Source organism: Camelus dromedarius, chromosome 8 (assembly GCF_036321535.1).
Source record: "Camelus dromedarius isolate mCamDro1 chromosome 8, mCamDro1.pat, whole genome shotgun sequence".
Taxonomy (NCBI): Eukaryota; Metazoa; Chordata; class Mammalia; order Artiodactyla; family Camelidae; genus Camelus; species Camelus dromedarius.
In genome coordinates, this window is record NC_087443.1 from 82,858,152 (window position 1) to 82,873,549 (window position 15,398).

At 58.4% G+C, this 15,398-nt stretch overlaps 1 long non-coding RNA gene across 1 annotated transcript; it reads left to right on the top strand.

Annotated features, from left to right (window-relative positions):
- Positions 1–320: 320 nt before the first annotated feature.
- LOC105104598 (uncharacterized) lies at positions 321–3,266 on the top strand. The gene is made up of 3 exons (XR_010382027.1): positions 321–424; positions 1,146–1,343; positions 2,662–3,266. It is a non-coding gene; the product is annotated as an uncharacterized LOC105104598 (long non-coding RNA).
- The last annotated feature ends 12,132 nt before the right edge of the window (positions 3,267–15,398 follow it).

Sequence of the window (15,398 nt, forward strand, 5' to 3'; positions counted from 1 at the left end):
TCCCTGAGGGAGCTGCACACTGGTCCCAATAGATAGATTTTCCTCTTTGCTAATTGGAATCTGTCTACCTTAGAGGCAAATGAAAGAATTAAATATGCAGGATTTACAGTTAACGTTTTAAACAGGCACGCTTCCCCCCTTGAGCTAATGTTGATGAAGGACAAACAGGATGTCAGTGCACAGCCGACAGGGATGAATGATCACTGAGGCCTCCGTCCCTCCCAGAGCCTCCATCCGGGGGGCACGGCCGGGCCCTGGGCGCAGTGCCAGAGCGCCGGAGGGCGGCGGCGCCCCCACCCTGGCCGCCGGCCCCGCCCACCCGAGCCCCAGGCGCAGGAACCTAACCCCCAGCAGCAGCAGCGGAAATCAGTTCTCCCGCGGCGAGCCTTTCTGCAGGAAGGGAGACTGTCAGCCCTCGTCCAACGTGAGCATCGACCGGCTGGGGGAGAGGGAAGTGGTTCCGTTATGTAATTGTTCTTGAGTCTAATTTAGCACGGAGTCCTCTTGGGCTCCGAAGTGACAGCACCACCCTGGCTTTGATGGGGGAGACCGGGATGTGTTCGAGCTAACCCAGCCACCTTGGACACCGGGCCGGGCGCAGCAGCGCCAGCAAGCTGGGGGCGTTCAGGCCCCGCAACTCCGGTGCCAGAGAGGCCAGGAGAGCGGAGGGGTCCCCTCCAGGGTCAGGGTGCTGGGCAGTGCCCAGGGGCAGGGCGGGGGGTGGAGGGCCCAGTCCTGGCTTGCTTGGCGTTCCAGTGTGGGTTCTGTGAGCAAGCTGGGAGGAGGCCCAGGTCCTTGCCCGCTCAGACGCAGGCCCCGGTTGCGTGCAGTTGGGGCGCTGGAGTAGGGAAGGGCCCAGTTGCTGTGACGGTGAACTTCACGTGTCAGCTGGGCTTTTCAGTCAAACGTGGGTCCAGATGTTGCTGTGAAGGTGTTTCAGATGAGACGTAACTTCGGCAGTCAGCAGACTTTGAGGAAGAGGAATGCCCCCACACGGAAATGCACCCTTCCCATCTCTCCTCTCCTCACACACAGAGCACTTCTGACAGCAGACGTGCGGCCCCCCTCCTCCCCCAGCAATCCTCCGACAGCAGCTGGGTGTCCTACGGTGCAATTTAACTCTGACACCAACTCCGACCCCACAGGGTGAGGGCTCGGGCCTACGAGACTGCCCCTACTCCGGACGCCAGTCACCTGCAGCTTCTGCCTGACTTGGCTGCACATCGGGGGACCCCTAAGCCATCGGCTGGAAGAGCTGCCAGAGCTCAGGGAAGCGCTCACCTCCATCGACCCTGTGTTATATGGAAAAGGACACAGATGAACAGCCAGATGCGGCACACAGGGTGAGGTCCGGGGGTCCCGCGTGCAGGAGCTCCTGTCCCTGGGGAGCTGGGGTGCGTCACCTTCCCAGTACGTGGATGTGCTCACCAACCTGCAGCCTCTCTAGAGCCTGACCTTTAGAGACTTTTACGGCGGCTTCATCACGTAGGCATGACTCGCCCCTAAGTCAGTCTCCAGCCCCTCTCGCCTTCCCAGAGCATGCTGGGGTGAGGCTGAAAGTTTCAGGTCCTAATCACAACTCGGTCTTTCTGGTGACCAACCCCACCCAGGAGCCCACCCGGAGTCACCTCATTAGAACAAAAGACACTCCTGTCACCCAGGAAGTTCCAAGGGATTGAGGAGCGCTGTGTCAGGGACTGGGGGTAGAGGCTGGTATACATTTTTTCCTGTTATTTCACACCCTCCAACCTGTGGTGGGCCTCATCCAATCAGTTGCAGGATGTAGGAGAAAAAATCTGAAATTCCCCAAGGACGAAGGGATTCTGCCTTCACACATAAACTCTTCCCTGGGTCTGCCGACCGCCGGCCTGCCCTGCAGACTTCAGACTTGCCGAGCCCCCACAAAGTGTGAGCCAAGTCCTTAAAATAAATGTCTTCCTCCCTCTCCCCTACTCCCCCCGACTCCACGCACACACGTCCCAGCGGTTCTGTTTCTCTGGAGAATCCTGACCAGCAGGTGGCCCAGCAGTGATGCTAGAGGTGGGGGATTCTGCTGTGAGAAGGGGCAGAGCCCACAGACACCCCAGCCCACCCCTCGGGGCTGCCACCTCCCTGGGCCCGCTGGTCCTCCATCCTGGATCTGGTTCACAGGAGCTGCAGCTTGGGGTCAAGAGACTGCCAGCCCCAGTGCTGGGTGGGGACCAAGGGCAGGCAGAGGGGCATGGGGGCAATTAACAGGCTACTCAGTTAGACTTGAATTTCAGATAAACGATGAATGAAACAGGCTTATACTACAATTATTCATTGTTGATCAGAAATTCAAATTTTACTTTGCTTTAACTTTGATTTTTTAATTTGCTAGCCCCGCCCACCCTAGGTGGGAGGCTCAGGTGGGCACAGGGCAGCCCCTATGCCACGTGAGGGTCCAGCTGGCCTGGTCCACACTGCACTGCCCCCAGGCCCCCTGCTCTGGCCCGTCTCCCAGGAAGGGACTCCCAGCACTGAGGCCTCTCTGTAGAGGGGCTAGAACCCGTCCCCCCGAGGGTCTTCTCAGCACAAGGGGCCGTGCTGCAGGCGGGGGCTGGACTGAGGGTGCAGCTGGGACCTTTTAGAAGCCACCGACACAGTCACACACAGTGACCACCAAGCCTCTGCCAACAGGACAGACGAGGGGAGACCCCGCCTGCCCAGCGGCCGCGTCACAGCCCGCTGCTGCACCCAAGGACAGTCAGCCGGGCCGGGAAGACTCCACCGACTCCAGCCGCCAGGACCCGGCAGGGACGCCTTTCCATGTACCTCTGGGTGGCCCGCTCAGTTCCGACTGTAACCCACCCCGGTCGTTTCCTAGTCCTGGGCTCACCGAGTACAGAGAGCGGCAGAGCATGACCCCGATCAGCCTCCTGACCCCTTGGGCCCACCCTGGAAGCAGGCATGTGGCCTCGGCGTTCAGAGCCTGGGGCCCCATCAGCGTCCCATCCTCCCAGGTTCAGGGGGCCGGAGGAGGGGGCGTCCCTCATCAGCTGCCTCTTTTCTGAGGCTGGGGCCGTGGGTCACAAGTGCAGGCAAACAACAGCGTCCGTTCCTGGAGATGCAGGTGCCCAGCCCTGCTCAGACCTGGCCCGCCGGCTGGGTTTTCACACCCCTTCCTTGCTCTGCTCTGACTATAAAAATTACAGCCATTCATCCTACATTATTAAGAAAATGTGGAAAAAATGTTAGAGAACAAAATTAAAATTACCCATAATCACACCCAACAGAGATGATCACAGCTGCCTCTTTGGTGTCTTTCTTTAAGAGGGATGTGCATGTGTGTGCACTCCTAGACACACACATGCACACACACACGGATACACATGCACACGTGTGCACACAGAGGTACAGACACACCCACAGACACACCCACCCAGAGCCGCTGAGGGAATTCTGTGCACAGCATCATTTCGTTCACATTTTTCATGCATTAAAATTTGTTCAGAAACAACAGGGTTTGAACGGCCTGTGGAGGGCTCGTGTAATGAACTCCCTGCGCCTGAGTTCGGCTGTGCCATTCATCTCCGTGCTCTTGTGGCTGCGAACCACCCCTGACAGGCACGTCTGCCTTTGTCTGAAGAGGCCCCGCTCCCTGGAGGGTCTCCTGAGGGCGTTAGTGGATCCACACCTGAGGACACCTTTAAGGTTCTTGGCGTGAAAAACCATGCAGCCCTTTTCAAAAAAACAGATGGTTTGGAGACGGTCTGGAAGGAAATATTTTAAGGGGAAATTTGACACAAAATTTTAAATAAATGGTGGATGTGCAGTGTTGGGATTAAAACCACGGCCTTTCCTTGCCTTTTTGCAACACTGAGGGTGGCACGTGCCCACTGCTGCCACAGGCTTTGGCCAGGACCAGGCCTCTGAGCCCCCGTCCTGCTGCGGAGGACGGACGACCTGGAGGCTTGGGGGCTGGGCTGGCCGAGCCGCTAGGGGTGCCCGCCGTCCCCACCACCCACCACCTCACACCCGCTCCTACATCTGCACGGAGACGTGTGCCTCCAGGCCCTGGGCGACACTGAACCCCACTGCGGGGCCTTGCGAGCTGTTTACCAGGCCGCCTGCGGCTGGACCCTTGGCTTCTCCTCAGGTGTGGGCTGCGCGCGCAGGTCCGGCCGCAGCTGGGTGGGGAGGGGCCCTGCGGGCGGGGCTCTGCCAGACGCTGCTCGCTGCTCGGGATGGTGGTAGCACTTGACCCTGACGGCCCCCATTCCCCGCGCTGGGAGGGGTGCGCGCCGCCTGCACGGTGTGCGCCTGAGTGTGTGCTTCCCAGGAAGCAACACTGGCAAAGTCGGGGTGCCAGGGTCTTTGGGGGGACGTGCCTGTGGGAGAGGGACTGGGACCTCGGACCCGGCAGTCTCCGCCAAACCAGCCAGGCCACGGCCCCTGGCGGGCGGGGCCGTGCGCATCCGCGTGCATGGGGACCCTCCTCTGAGGCTCACCTCTACCTGCTTGATTATCTTGTTTCCTGGAAGCTGCTGTCTCGTCCTTGGTGGAGGCCAAGTCTGAGGAGGAACAGGGAGGCCCTGGACTGCAGCGTGGGGACAGCATGGAGACAAGGCAGGGATGAGGGTAGGGCCCGGGGGCCACGTGGGCTGCCTGTGAGCTGGCCCAGGGGCCCAGGCACCTCAGGCCTGACCCTTGGCGATGCTCAGGCCAGGAGTTGATTTTCTAAACTGTGTCAGCGAGACCTTTTGTACTAAGCCCCCCAAACCAGCAGCAGTGAGGCCCCCAGGAGCAGGGCGGAGCCAGAACGGGGAGGGCCCTGAGGTGGAGACCTGTGTGGACTGGGCTGCTGGGACGGAGATGCGGGTCAGCGGCAGGAAGCCGCCCCGCAGCGGGGGCTCTGGGCACAGCAAGGTGAGCTTCATGTACCTTCAAGGCCTCCGTCCTGTTCTCAGAATCCTGGGGATGCCGTAGTCTTATTTTTAACTCTTACGAGTGGGCTTAGTTGTGCTGTAAGTCACACACCGTGCAGTTCACCCATCTGAAGCGTACAGCTTGGTGGTAAAGCCACTGCAACCGTCACCGCAGTCCACGCCGGAGCAGGGTCGTCACGTCAAGCAGGGACTCCGTGTCCCTGACTGTGTCCCCTCCCTCCCCCAGCCCAAGTGCCCAGCAGCTGCTAATCTGCTTTCTGTCTCTATAGATTCACTTTTTCTGGACTTTTCCTGTGAATGGAATCGTGTAATTTGTGGACTTCTGCATCTGGCTTCATTCACTCGGCGTAACGTTTTCAAGGTTCACCTGTGCAGCAGCGTGTAGCGCAATCCATTCCTCTGATGGCTGAGTAAGACCCACTGTGCGGACGGGCCGCGTTTTGTTTATCTTCACCCACTGGTGGGCCTGTAACTGGTTTTCCACCCTTTGGCTCCTGTGACTAACCCAGCCCTGATCATTTGTGCTCAATTTCAGTGTGAGACGTAGTAAAAAAACCACGGTGGGAAGGGATAAATTGGGAGTGCGAGATTGCAGATACTAACTACTACTATATATAAAGCAGATAAGAAGACAAAATTCTTCTGTATAGCACAAGGCGCTATATTCAGTACCTTATAGTAACCTATGAAGACAAAGAACACAAAGATGAATCTACGTGTGTGTGCACAACTGACGCCTGATACGGAACACCAGAAACTGACACGTTTCCGTAGGTTTCCCTCCTCTCGGGCATGTACCCAGGAGTGGACTCACAGGGTCACAGGCTGACTCTGCCAGGCTCTGCTCCAAAGTGGCGGCACCATCTTGCACTCCCAGCAGCCGTGGGGAGGGTTCCGAGGACCGCACCTCTGCTAGCACCCACTACCCCTGTCTTTTCAGTTCTAGCCAGCCCAGTGTGTGTCAGGTGGTCCCCACGGCTCTTGGGGCTTACTGCGCGAAAAGGTGAAGCAGGTAAGTGTCCAACAATGCTGTGCACAACAATGTGCACAGCACATACCACACGCGTGAACTCTGGGAAACGTGAGCAATTAAGATCATGAAACTATTGCAAAACTTGGAGGCAGAAACAGTTAAAAACGAAACTGGCGAAAACCTCTAGTTCTCTTGATCCTGTATTTTTAAAGCTTCTTTTTCTTTTTTTTTTTAGGACATTTAATTTTAGGTTAACATGAATTAATACACAAGGAAGGCTCAGAACAGTTCCTCTGCATCGATACTGGTGTTGCTTTTGTGATTTTTCGTGTGTGTGATTATTTTCTCAGTCAGAAAAGGAAGTACAGTTCTCGTCTTCTGAAGTACAGTCAGTTACACTGTGTCCATTTCTGGTACACAGCCTCATGTTTCAGTCATACGTACACATACATATATTCCTTTTCATATTCTTTCTCATTATAAGTTACTACAATATATTGAATAAAGTTCCCTGTGCTGTTCAGAAGAAACTTGTTTATCTATTTTATATATAGTAGTTAATATTTACAAATATTGAATTTCCAATTTATTCCTTCCCACCCCCTTTCCCCCCTGGTAACCATATGTTTGTTTTCTATGTCTGTGAGTCTGTTTCTGTTTTGTAGATAAGTTCATTAGTATCTTCTTTTTCCTTCCTTTTCCTTTCTTTCTTTTTTTTTTTTTTTTTAAGATTCCACATATGAGTGATGTCATATGGTACTTGTCTTTCTCTTTATGGCTCACTTCACTTAGAATGACAATCTCCAGGTCTATCCATGTTGCTGCAAATGGCATTGTTTCATTCTTTTTTATGGCTGAGTAATATTCCATTGTATAAATATACCACAGCTTCTTTCTCCAGTCATCCCTCCATGGACACCAAGATTGCTTCCATGTCTTGGCTGTCGTAAATAGTGCTGCTCTGAACCCGGGGGTGCATGTATCTTTTTGAGCGAAGTGTTTTTGTTTGCTTTGGATAAATACCCAGGAGTGGTGTTGCTGGATCATATGGTAAGTCTATTTTCAATTTTTTGAGGAACCTCCATACTACTCCCCATAGTGGCTGCACCAGTTTACACCCCCACCAACAGTGCCCAATGGTTGGCTTCCCTTTTCTCCGCATCCTCGCCAACACTTGTTATTTCTTGTTTGTTTGGCTAATAGCCACTCTGGCAGGTGTGAGGTGATCTGTTGTTGTGGTTTTGATTTGCATTTCCCTGATGATTAGTGAGGCTCGTATGTGCCTGTTGGCCATCTGGATGTCGTCTTTGGAGAAATGTCTGTTTAGATCTTCTGCCCACTTTTTAATCAACTGGTTTTTTTTGCTTTTGAATTGTATTTGAGTTCTTCACGCATTTTGGGTATTAACCACTTACCAGATACATGATTTGCAAAAGTTTTCTCTCCTTCAGTAGCTGCCTGTCCGTTTTGTTCACGGTTTCCTTTGCTGTGCAGCAGCTTCTTAGTTTGATGTAGGCCCATTTATTTATTCTCACTTTTGTTGCCTTTGCATTTGGTCTCAGATCCAAAAAATCATCACCAAAACCGATGGCAGGAACTATACTGCCTAAGTTTTCTTCCAGGAGATCTATGGCTTCGGGCCTTACATTCGGGTCTTTAATCCATTTTGAGTTAGTTTTCGTGTGTGCTGTAAGACAGGGTCTGGTCTCAGTCTTTGGCACATGGCAGTCCAGTTTTCCCAACACTGTTTATTGAAGAGACCGTCCCTTCCCCACTGCGTTCTTGGCTCCTTCATCGTGCATTAGTAGACCGTATGTGTGTGGGCTTATTTCTGGGCTCCCTTCTCATCCCTGGATCTGTGTGTCTGGCTTTGTGCTAGCACCACACCATTTTGATTCCTGTAGCCACGCCACATCATGGCACTACGTTAATACAGACTGAAGTCAGGAGATGCGATGATGCCTCCGGCTTTGTTCTCTTTTTCCTCAAGGTTCCTTTTGCTATTTGGGTTTTTGGTGGTTCCATACAGTCTTAGGGTTATTTGTCCTACTTCTGTGAAAAATGCCATTGGAATTTTGGCGGGGACTGCCCTGAACCTGTGGCTTGCTTTGGGTCGGGTGGGCATTTCAGCAATATTGATTCTTCCAATCCATGAGCACGGAATATCTTTCTATTTATTTGTGTCTGCTTCAATTTCTTTCACTAATGTTTTGTAGTTGTCAGTATCAATGTCTCTCACCTCGTTGGTTAAACTTATTCCTAGATATTTTATTCTTTCTGGTGCCGCTGTAAGTAGGCCTGTTCTCTTTGTTTCTCTCTCTGATAGTTGCTAGTGTGCAGAAGGCAGCAGACTGCTGTGCATTGATTTTGTTTCCTGCAACTGCACCGAGTTTGCCTGTTCTGATGACTGTTTGATGGAATCTGTAGAGTTTCATGTCATCTGCAAATAGGGACAGTTTACTTCTTTTTTTTTCTAATCTGGATCCGTTTTACTTCTTGTTCTTGCCTAATGTCTCCGACTGGAATTTCCAATACCGTTTTGAATAAAGGTGGTGAGAGTGGGCATGCTCGTCTGGGTCCATATATTCTAAGTTCGTTTTCATATTATTACAGAACAAATCTACGACTTTTGAAGAAAACTCACAAAACATTGAGTCAAACATCACGTCCTAAACCACTTCCAGGCTGTCACACGCCCTGAGGCAATTCCGTTAACCTGGACTCATCTTCTCAGAAACGTCTGGAGGTGCCGGTGCACGCCCGTGTGTACAGGTGGGCGTGTGTTTTTAACCAGAGCGAGCTCTTGGGACATGTTACAGAGTGTGTTCCAGCCACGTGCTGAACCAGCCCCCAAAGGTTGAGTTTTATCTGCTTTCCAGATGTCTCCCTTACCAACAGCAGGAGGGGCTGGTAAAAGAGGAGAGGAAAAGAGAGCAAAAAGTGGGGAACTCAGGGTCTTTTAGAGACACTGAAGGATGTGTTTACAAAACAAGTGACCTGGCACCAGAAAATGGGGTGGGGGAGTGGACGTGATGGCCCTGTGTGTGGTTGGATACGTCCATAATAAAATGCTTCGAAAGTATGGAAGGACACCGGAAAAATCAGAAAAAAAAGGAATAAAATGCGCGGGGGTGTCAGAGGTGGCTCTGGGAGCCTGAGCCAGGTGGGGCCGGAGGGCCCCTTTGCAGCAGCACTCTCCCAGGCCCACTTGTGCCCCTGGGTGGGCAGGAGAGGGGACCTCCCTCAGGCCCTGGTGGGGGGTGGCGCTGTTGTTTTGTGCTAATGCAAAAATCATTCGCAAGGATCAGCAATGAGTTAGCGCTCTCACGGGACTTTGATTTTTAAATGAATATTTATGAGCTGTTGCCAAGCTCAGCTGGGCAAGTGTGGGTGTCTCGGAGTCTGGGGGTTCCTGATTCTGAGCTGAATGATGAAGGCTGGTTACCCTCCCTGAGCTCCAGGAGGGGCTGGCCACGTCGGGCCCTTCCGTCCTGTCCTGCTGCTGCAGGGCCGCCCCCACCCCTGCCCCTCTGTCTCCCGCCTCCGTGCCTCAGCCCTCCGTTCTTTTGAAGAATTAACTGCTCCCTCCTTTGTGCTTGGCTCCCCACTGCCTGGAATTCTCCATCCCCCACTTCCTCTCCCAGAACACCAGGCCCTCCCCAGTGTCATCGGCGGCCCCTCCCCATTATCAGTTGTGGCCCCTCCCCAGTGTCATCTGTGGCACAGCACAGAAGACCCTGCCCAGTGTTTAAAGGGAGGCCCAGCAGGCGAGAAGGAGACTTCGGTATGAAAGGGAAGGTTCAGAACTGGCCGTAGCGGGTCTCCTCCGAGTGATAAAGTGGCTGAGGTTTGGAGTCTGTTCCCACAGAGACGTGCCCAAGGCCCCCCAGAATCCCAGAAGCAGTGGGCGGGCCCGGGGGACATAGGGAAAGAATCCTGGCTCCAGGGGCCCCAGGCGGAGGCGGGTGCCCTGCTTTCAGTTTGTGTCAGGGGTTCTCTGCTGTGCATCAGTCCTGCTGACAGAGGCTGGCTGTGAGCGGGGTCGGGGCTGAGCCCACAGTGAGGGGCTGTGTGGCAGGAGGTCCAGCAGTTTCCCTGGAGAGGCCCGAGGCTGAGGTCCCTAGTTGGTGAGCTGCTGTGATGGGTGGTCCCTCCTGGGCAAGGCCGGCCTTGAGGGGACAGACAGCCGAGACACCACAGCACCAAGCCGGCCGCGCTGCCCCCTGCAGGCTGGCGGTCCATGGACACAAGGCCCAACACTGCCCAGCAGCTCCCAGCCCCTCCTGCCTCCATCCCCTCCGCTCTGGACCCCTCCGGCTGCCAGCTTGGTGGGCTCACAGGGGGTGGAGCCTCAGGAAGGTACTTTCTGGTCAGGAGGACAGGGTCCAGGTTCTAGTCGGTCCGGGAGCCCAGGCAGCAAAGCGAGGGTGGGCAGAAGGTGGGATCCCGAGGGCCAGCTCTGGGCCACTCCATCCTGCCCCTCTGCCCCCAGGAAGAAGCCTGGTTGGGTCGGGGGCGGAGGTGGGGGTGGGCAGGGCCCCACACTTAATCAGACGCTGAGGAAGCCTCAGGTGCAGAGTGTTCAGGAAGCAAGGAGGCCGTGGGAGGGCTCCCAGACTGACGGACTTGCTGACTCACAGCGGGAGAGACCAGAGGAAGTGCCTTGGAGGAGCTGGGGGAGGGGGAGGGGTGGGGCGGGGGGGTGGGGGAGGGCCAAGGCTGGGTGCCCAGGACCACCCTGACTAGGCCCTCAGTGGTCACTGCAGGTCACAGCCACGTGTCAGGACAGAGGGCCCAGAAGAGCTGCTGGGGGAGGGGGTCAAATGGATGGGGACCCCTCAGGGCTGGGACTTCCTGGGAGGTCTTCCTGCCTCCGGCTTTGAACCTGCTGGTCAGCAGTCAGGTCAGCAGTCAGCGGGAAGGGTCCGGAGGGTCTGTGGCCCTGGGCGGTCTCTCAGGGGCGGTGCTGTCAGGCGGGCCCTCAGAGTGACCCAGTGGCCCAGAGGTCTACCCGCCTCCCCCAGGGCTCCTGGGTGGAGGCCACCTGGCTGGCTCCTCAGGCCTTGGGCAGATCTAGGTGGGCCTGGCACAGGTGGGGGTGTGTGCGGTAAGTAGTGAGTGTGAGCATGAAGGCGGGTGTGAGTCATGGTGAGTGTGTGGGAGCTCGGGATCCAGCAGAGCCCAGGTCTGGGGTGTCCCCCGCCCCCCTGCCCCTCCTCTGTCCTGACCATCCCAGGACCCACCTCCTGTTCTAACACTGACCTCAGACGAGAAGCCCGCCCCTGACCTTCCTTCTCCTTGGCGGCCCTGCCCCCTCCCTGTGGGCCCCCCCCGCAGCCCCCCCCGCACCCCGCCATGACTACACACCCAGCACACCCTGCGGCCAGGGCCTGGGTGAGGTCATCTTAGCAGGGTGGCTGGAAAAGCCGGTTCTATGGGGCCACCTGACCCCAGCTGGCCTGTGCTATCAGGTGGATCCTAGGGTCCAGAAACGTGGAGCTGGGGCTGAGCCGTGAGCCTGAGAGGCTGGGCTGGGCGGGGCTGCCCGAGGAGGCAGAGGAGGCCTCCTCCAGCCCCGAGGGACTAAGAGTGACTGCTCTGTGCTGAGCCCCATTGGCCCCGGGCAGGACAGGCTCCCAGAGACTCCTCAGACCCTGGAGAAGGGGAGGGCAGTGCAGGGCGGGGGAGGTCTGGGGTCCTGGGTCCCCGGGAAGGGCCCCCTTGTCTTTGGGAGAAGGCTAATGGCTACTCTGGCAGAGGCAGGAAAAAAAATCACCGGTCAAATTCCTAATTAAAATGCAGCTTAAGCGATGGCTCTGTGCTGGGAGAACCAGTGAAAACCGGGGGCACAACCTGGGTAACAAGGCTGTCCCCCACCCCACCCCGCTTCCCACACAGCAGAGCACCCCCAGGAGCCGGAGCCCGGTGTTGTGCTGGGACAGGCACCACTAACTGCCCTCCTCGGGGGCGCCCCTCCCTCCGAGGTCCCCCAGCCCCCCAGCCCTGCCCAGCAGGGAGGCCCCCCCAGCTGTCTGGGCCCAAAGCTCCCCTGGGAACTCAGGGCCTTGTCTTATGCTTTCTGTGTTTTAACTAAATTACAATTTTTAATGAAATAAAGTATTGTAAAAGCTGCTGGTTGTAGAAAGCGTGAAAGCACAAAAAGGCATCTCCATCTGGGGGAGAAATGGGGACGGGAGCGTGTTGGGGGGGCGGGAGGAGGGGGAGGCCGTGGGAGGCTCGTCTCTCCCCAGAGTCCAGCCCCCATGTGCTCAGACCAACCTGCAGGAGGCTCCGACAGGCCTGTGACCCTCGTGACAGTGAAGGCCCGTCTCCATGCAGGGCCAGTCAGCGGCTGAAAGGGGGGCCCACCTGGGCCTCCATGAGGACAGGTGAGGACTGGTGGGGTCAGGTGGGGTCAGGTGGGTTGGGGTGGCCGCACCGTGGGTGGGGATGCTGGGCTGCAGCCCCAGGGGGGCATGGCCTGCATGGTGGGTGTCCCCCGCCCCAGCCTCTGTGTGACACGTGTATGGGGCAGCATCCTGCCGTGTGGACCCCCTCTTTAAGCTGTCTATAATCAGCCATCTTTGAAACGTTCCCGTTCGGAGCTATGCTGACCCAGCCGACGTGCCCAAGGCAGGTGAGTGCATGTCCCAGGTGCCCCGGGATTCTGGGGCACGCACAGGTGTGCTCAGGGGGTTGGGGAGGCAAGTCCTACCCCGGCGCTGGGCTCCTCGCAGTAGGCGGCCCCTCTGCTGGGGAGCTCCTGAGTGGGTGGGCCAGATGGCAGCCCCAGTGTCCACCCAGCGTCCACATGCAGGCTGTGACCTTGAGCAGGAGACTGCCGCCCAGCTCACGACCTGGCTGGGGCCTGGCAGGGAGCTCAGCCAGCAACTTCCGTAGGCCTCTCCCTGTACCCAGTTGCTCCCCAAACCCCAGCCCAGTTTTCCTGGCCCATTCAGCCTCCCCTATGGGCCCTGGACCACTGGAAGTTCTGAAAGTTAGGGGCGGTGCGAGGGGAGCCCCCAGCCCTCCCTTGGGTCCGAAGTGGGTATGTGAGGTTTCCAGGGAGGCCTTCGGTGAAGGGAGAGTGGGGGCCAGGACGGGTCCCCTGGGAGCCACTGAGAGGGTTCATGCCCTCACACCACCCCAGACCTGGAGTCCCTGCCAGCTCCTCTCCCCTCCCCAAGCCCCCTTCTCCCTGCATCTCCTCGGCCTCTCCCCAGATAGCCGCTGTGAAGCAGCCTGGGCCCTCCTGTCCCAAGAGGCAGAGCTGGGTGGGCAGGAATGTGCCCCGCTGAGCCCTGACTTTGGCCCATTGGCTGCTGTGCCTGGACCTGGGGGAGGACCAGCCCCTGGCCAGGACAGTCACCTCACCACCACCACCTGAGGTCTCGGCGCTGTCTCTGCAGGCGAGTAAGCCTTTCTGTGGGGAAGAATGTGCACCTGGCTCCTTGGAGACAGCCACGGAGGGGCCGCTGGAGGGTCCAGCCCCGGCCGGGCGGGAGCGTGGCCATCCTCCGTCCCTGGGCCTCAGTTTCCTCTCCTTTACACGGTGAGTGAGGATGAGGGGAGTGCCTTCAGGGAGCTGACAGCAAGGATACCCCCAGCTTTCCTGGGAACCCCCCGTCTCAGGGCCGCGGTGCCCCCACACAGGCCGCTGCCCCACCTCCCCTCTCCCAGCGGCCCCTGCCCACCAGAGCCCCCAGGCCTCTGCCCTCACCAGTTCCGACGGGGTCCATTCCAGCGCCCTGTCCTGGGGCAGCACAGAGGTCTGTTCTTCACGTTTACGGTCTCCAGTTCTGTGACTGGACTTCTCAGAAGCCACAGGATGGCATGTTGACAGATGTGAGTGAGCGCACGTGCATGTGTGTGTGTGCGCGGGGGGCGTGTGCACGGAGTATGCATGTGCGTGCGTGTGGGAACGCGGGAGTTAAGACCAGAAAGCCCTGTTTGGGCTCCTGCTGGAGGAGCAGCGGGGCTCCGCCCCACGGAGGCCGAGACTGCGGGAGCCTGGGAGAGACGGGGCCTGGGAGGCCCTGGCTTCCAGGGGAGACGCTCGAGTTCAACAAAGAGCGGAGTCTGGGGGCCAGGGGTCCAAGAGGCACCGACAGGACTGGTCCTGGAGCAGCAGGGGTGGGGGCCCCAGCCAAACGCCATCCCCTGGGAGAGGCCCCCCTCGGTGACCGCCCACTGTGGGCGACCTCCGCCTGGCGGGCCCGCCAGCCCCGCCCGACAGGGCAGGGAGAGAAGCTCACAGTGCCTCAGAAGGAACGCCCTCCCGGAGACCGGCCCGAGGGGAGCTGCCGGGCACCCGGCGGAGGGCTGGGCCCGCGGGCGCTCAGGGCAGTGTGGGAGGGAGGGGCGGAGGAGGGCAGGCCCCGCGTGGCGCCTGTGCCATGGGGGAAGTTGCTGGGGGTTCACTGGCCGGGGGGGATGTTGGGAGAGGAAGGGGGTGTCCCTTGGAGGAATGGGCCGCCAGCCTCGCCCCAGGTGTGCCTGGGCCGCTGGGACCCCGGGAACTGTTGTGTGGCAGGGGCAGGGTGAGCTGCAGCCATTGGCAGAAACTGAGCCCAGTGAGGGCCGTGGGCAGGAGGGCTTGCAGAGCCCAGGCCCTCCTGGCACAGGCACGAGCTGCACGCAGAGGGCGGTCCTCAGAGTGGCCACCAGAGCCGCCTGGCCCCGGGAGGCGGGTGGGAGCCGCCATCAGAGCCCAGGTGAAGGTGCCGGCAGGGCTCCCGCCCCGGAGGGAGGCTCATGGGACGGGCCAGCCTAGCTCTGGGGCCCCTGCCGCCCGCTGGGCACCAGCAACCTGGCCCTGCCGTCTCTGGGGGTCCACAGTGCCACAGAGAGACTTGGGGCCTTTTCTGGCCATGCTGCGGAAGACACAGCCACCAGCAAGCATGCAGCCTGGTCGGGGTGCCCTGCCCTCAGGCGTCCACGCTGCCCGCGGCCAGGGCCCCTCCTTCACCTGCACCAGCCCCCAGGCCCCATCAGGCCGGGCCTCCAGGACTGAGGCCTGACCCCTCCATCCGTGTGGAGTTGCCTCCAGCCTTGCTGGGGCCGGGCCCGACCTAGGAGCCTCGGCATTTGAGCACCCCTTGGACTGGGCGCCCAAGGCAGCTGTGCCGAGCTCACGGTCCACCTGGGGCTCGGGCCCGGGGGTTCCGGGCAGGTGGGGAGGGCTGGGCTGTCTGGCTTTGCCTGGCCACTTCAGGCAGCCAAACCTGGGCCAAGGACCCACCAACTGCTCCCTGCCTTGGTTTCCCCGTCTGGGCCCTGAGTGTGCAGGAGACCCAGGCTGTGTGCAGCCCGCAAACAGCAGACCCCCAACCCACCTTAAAGCCGCGTGAGCCCCTGCTCTTTCACAGGGGACCCGGCCTCCAGCCCCGCAGGGACTTCCCAGGGCAGGGCGGCTGGCGGGGGGGGGGGGGGGGGGGCACGCCCCCTGGCGGCCCACCTTTGATGCTGCCGTGAAGCATCACCGCGGTGTGGGGGTGCCATCTGCTGACGCTTCT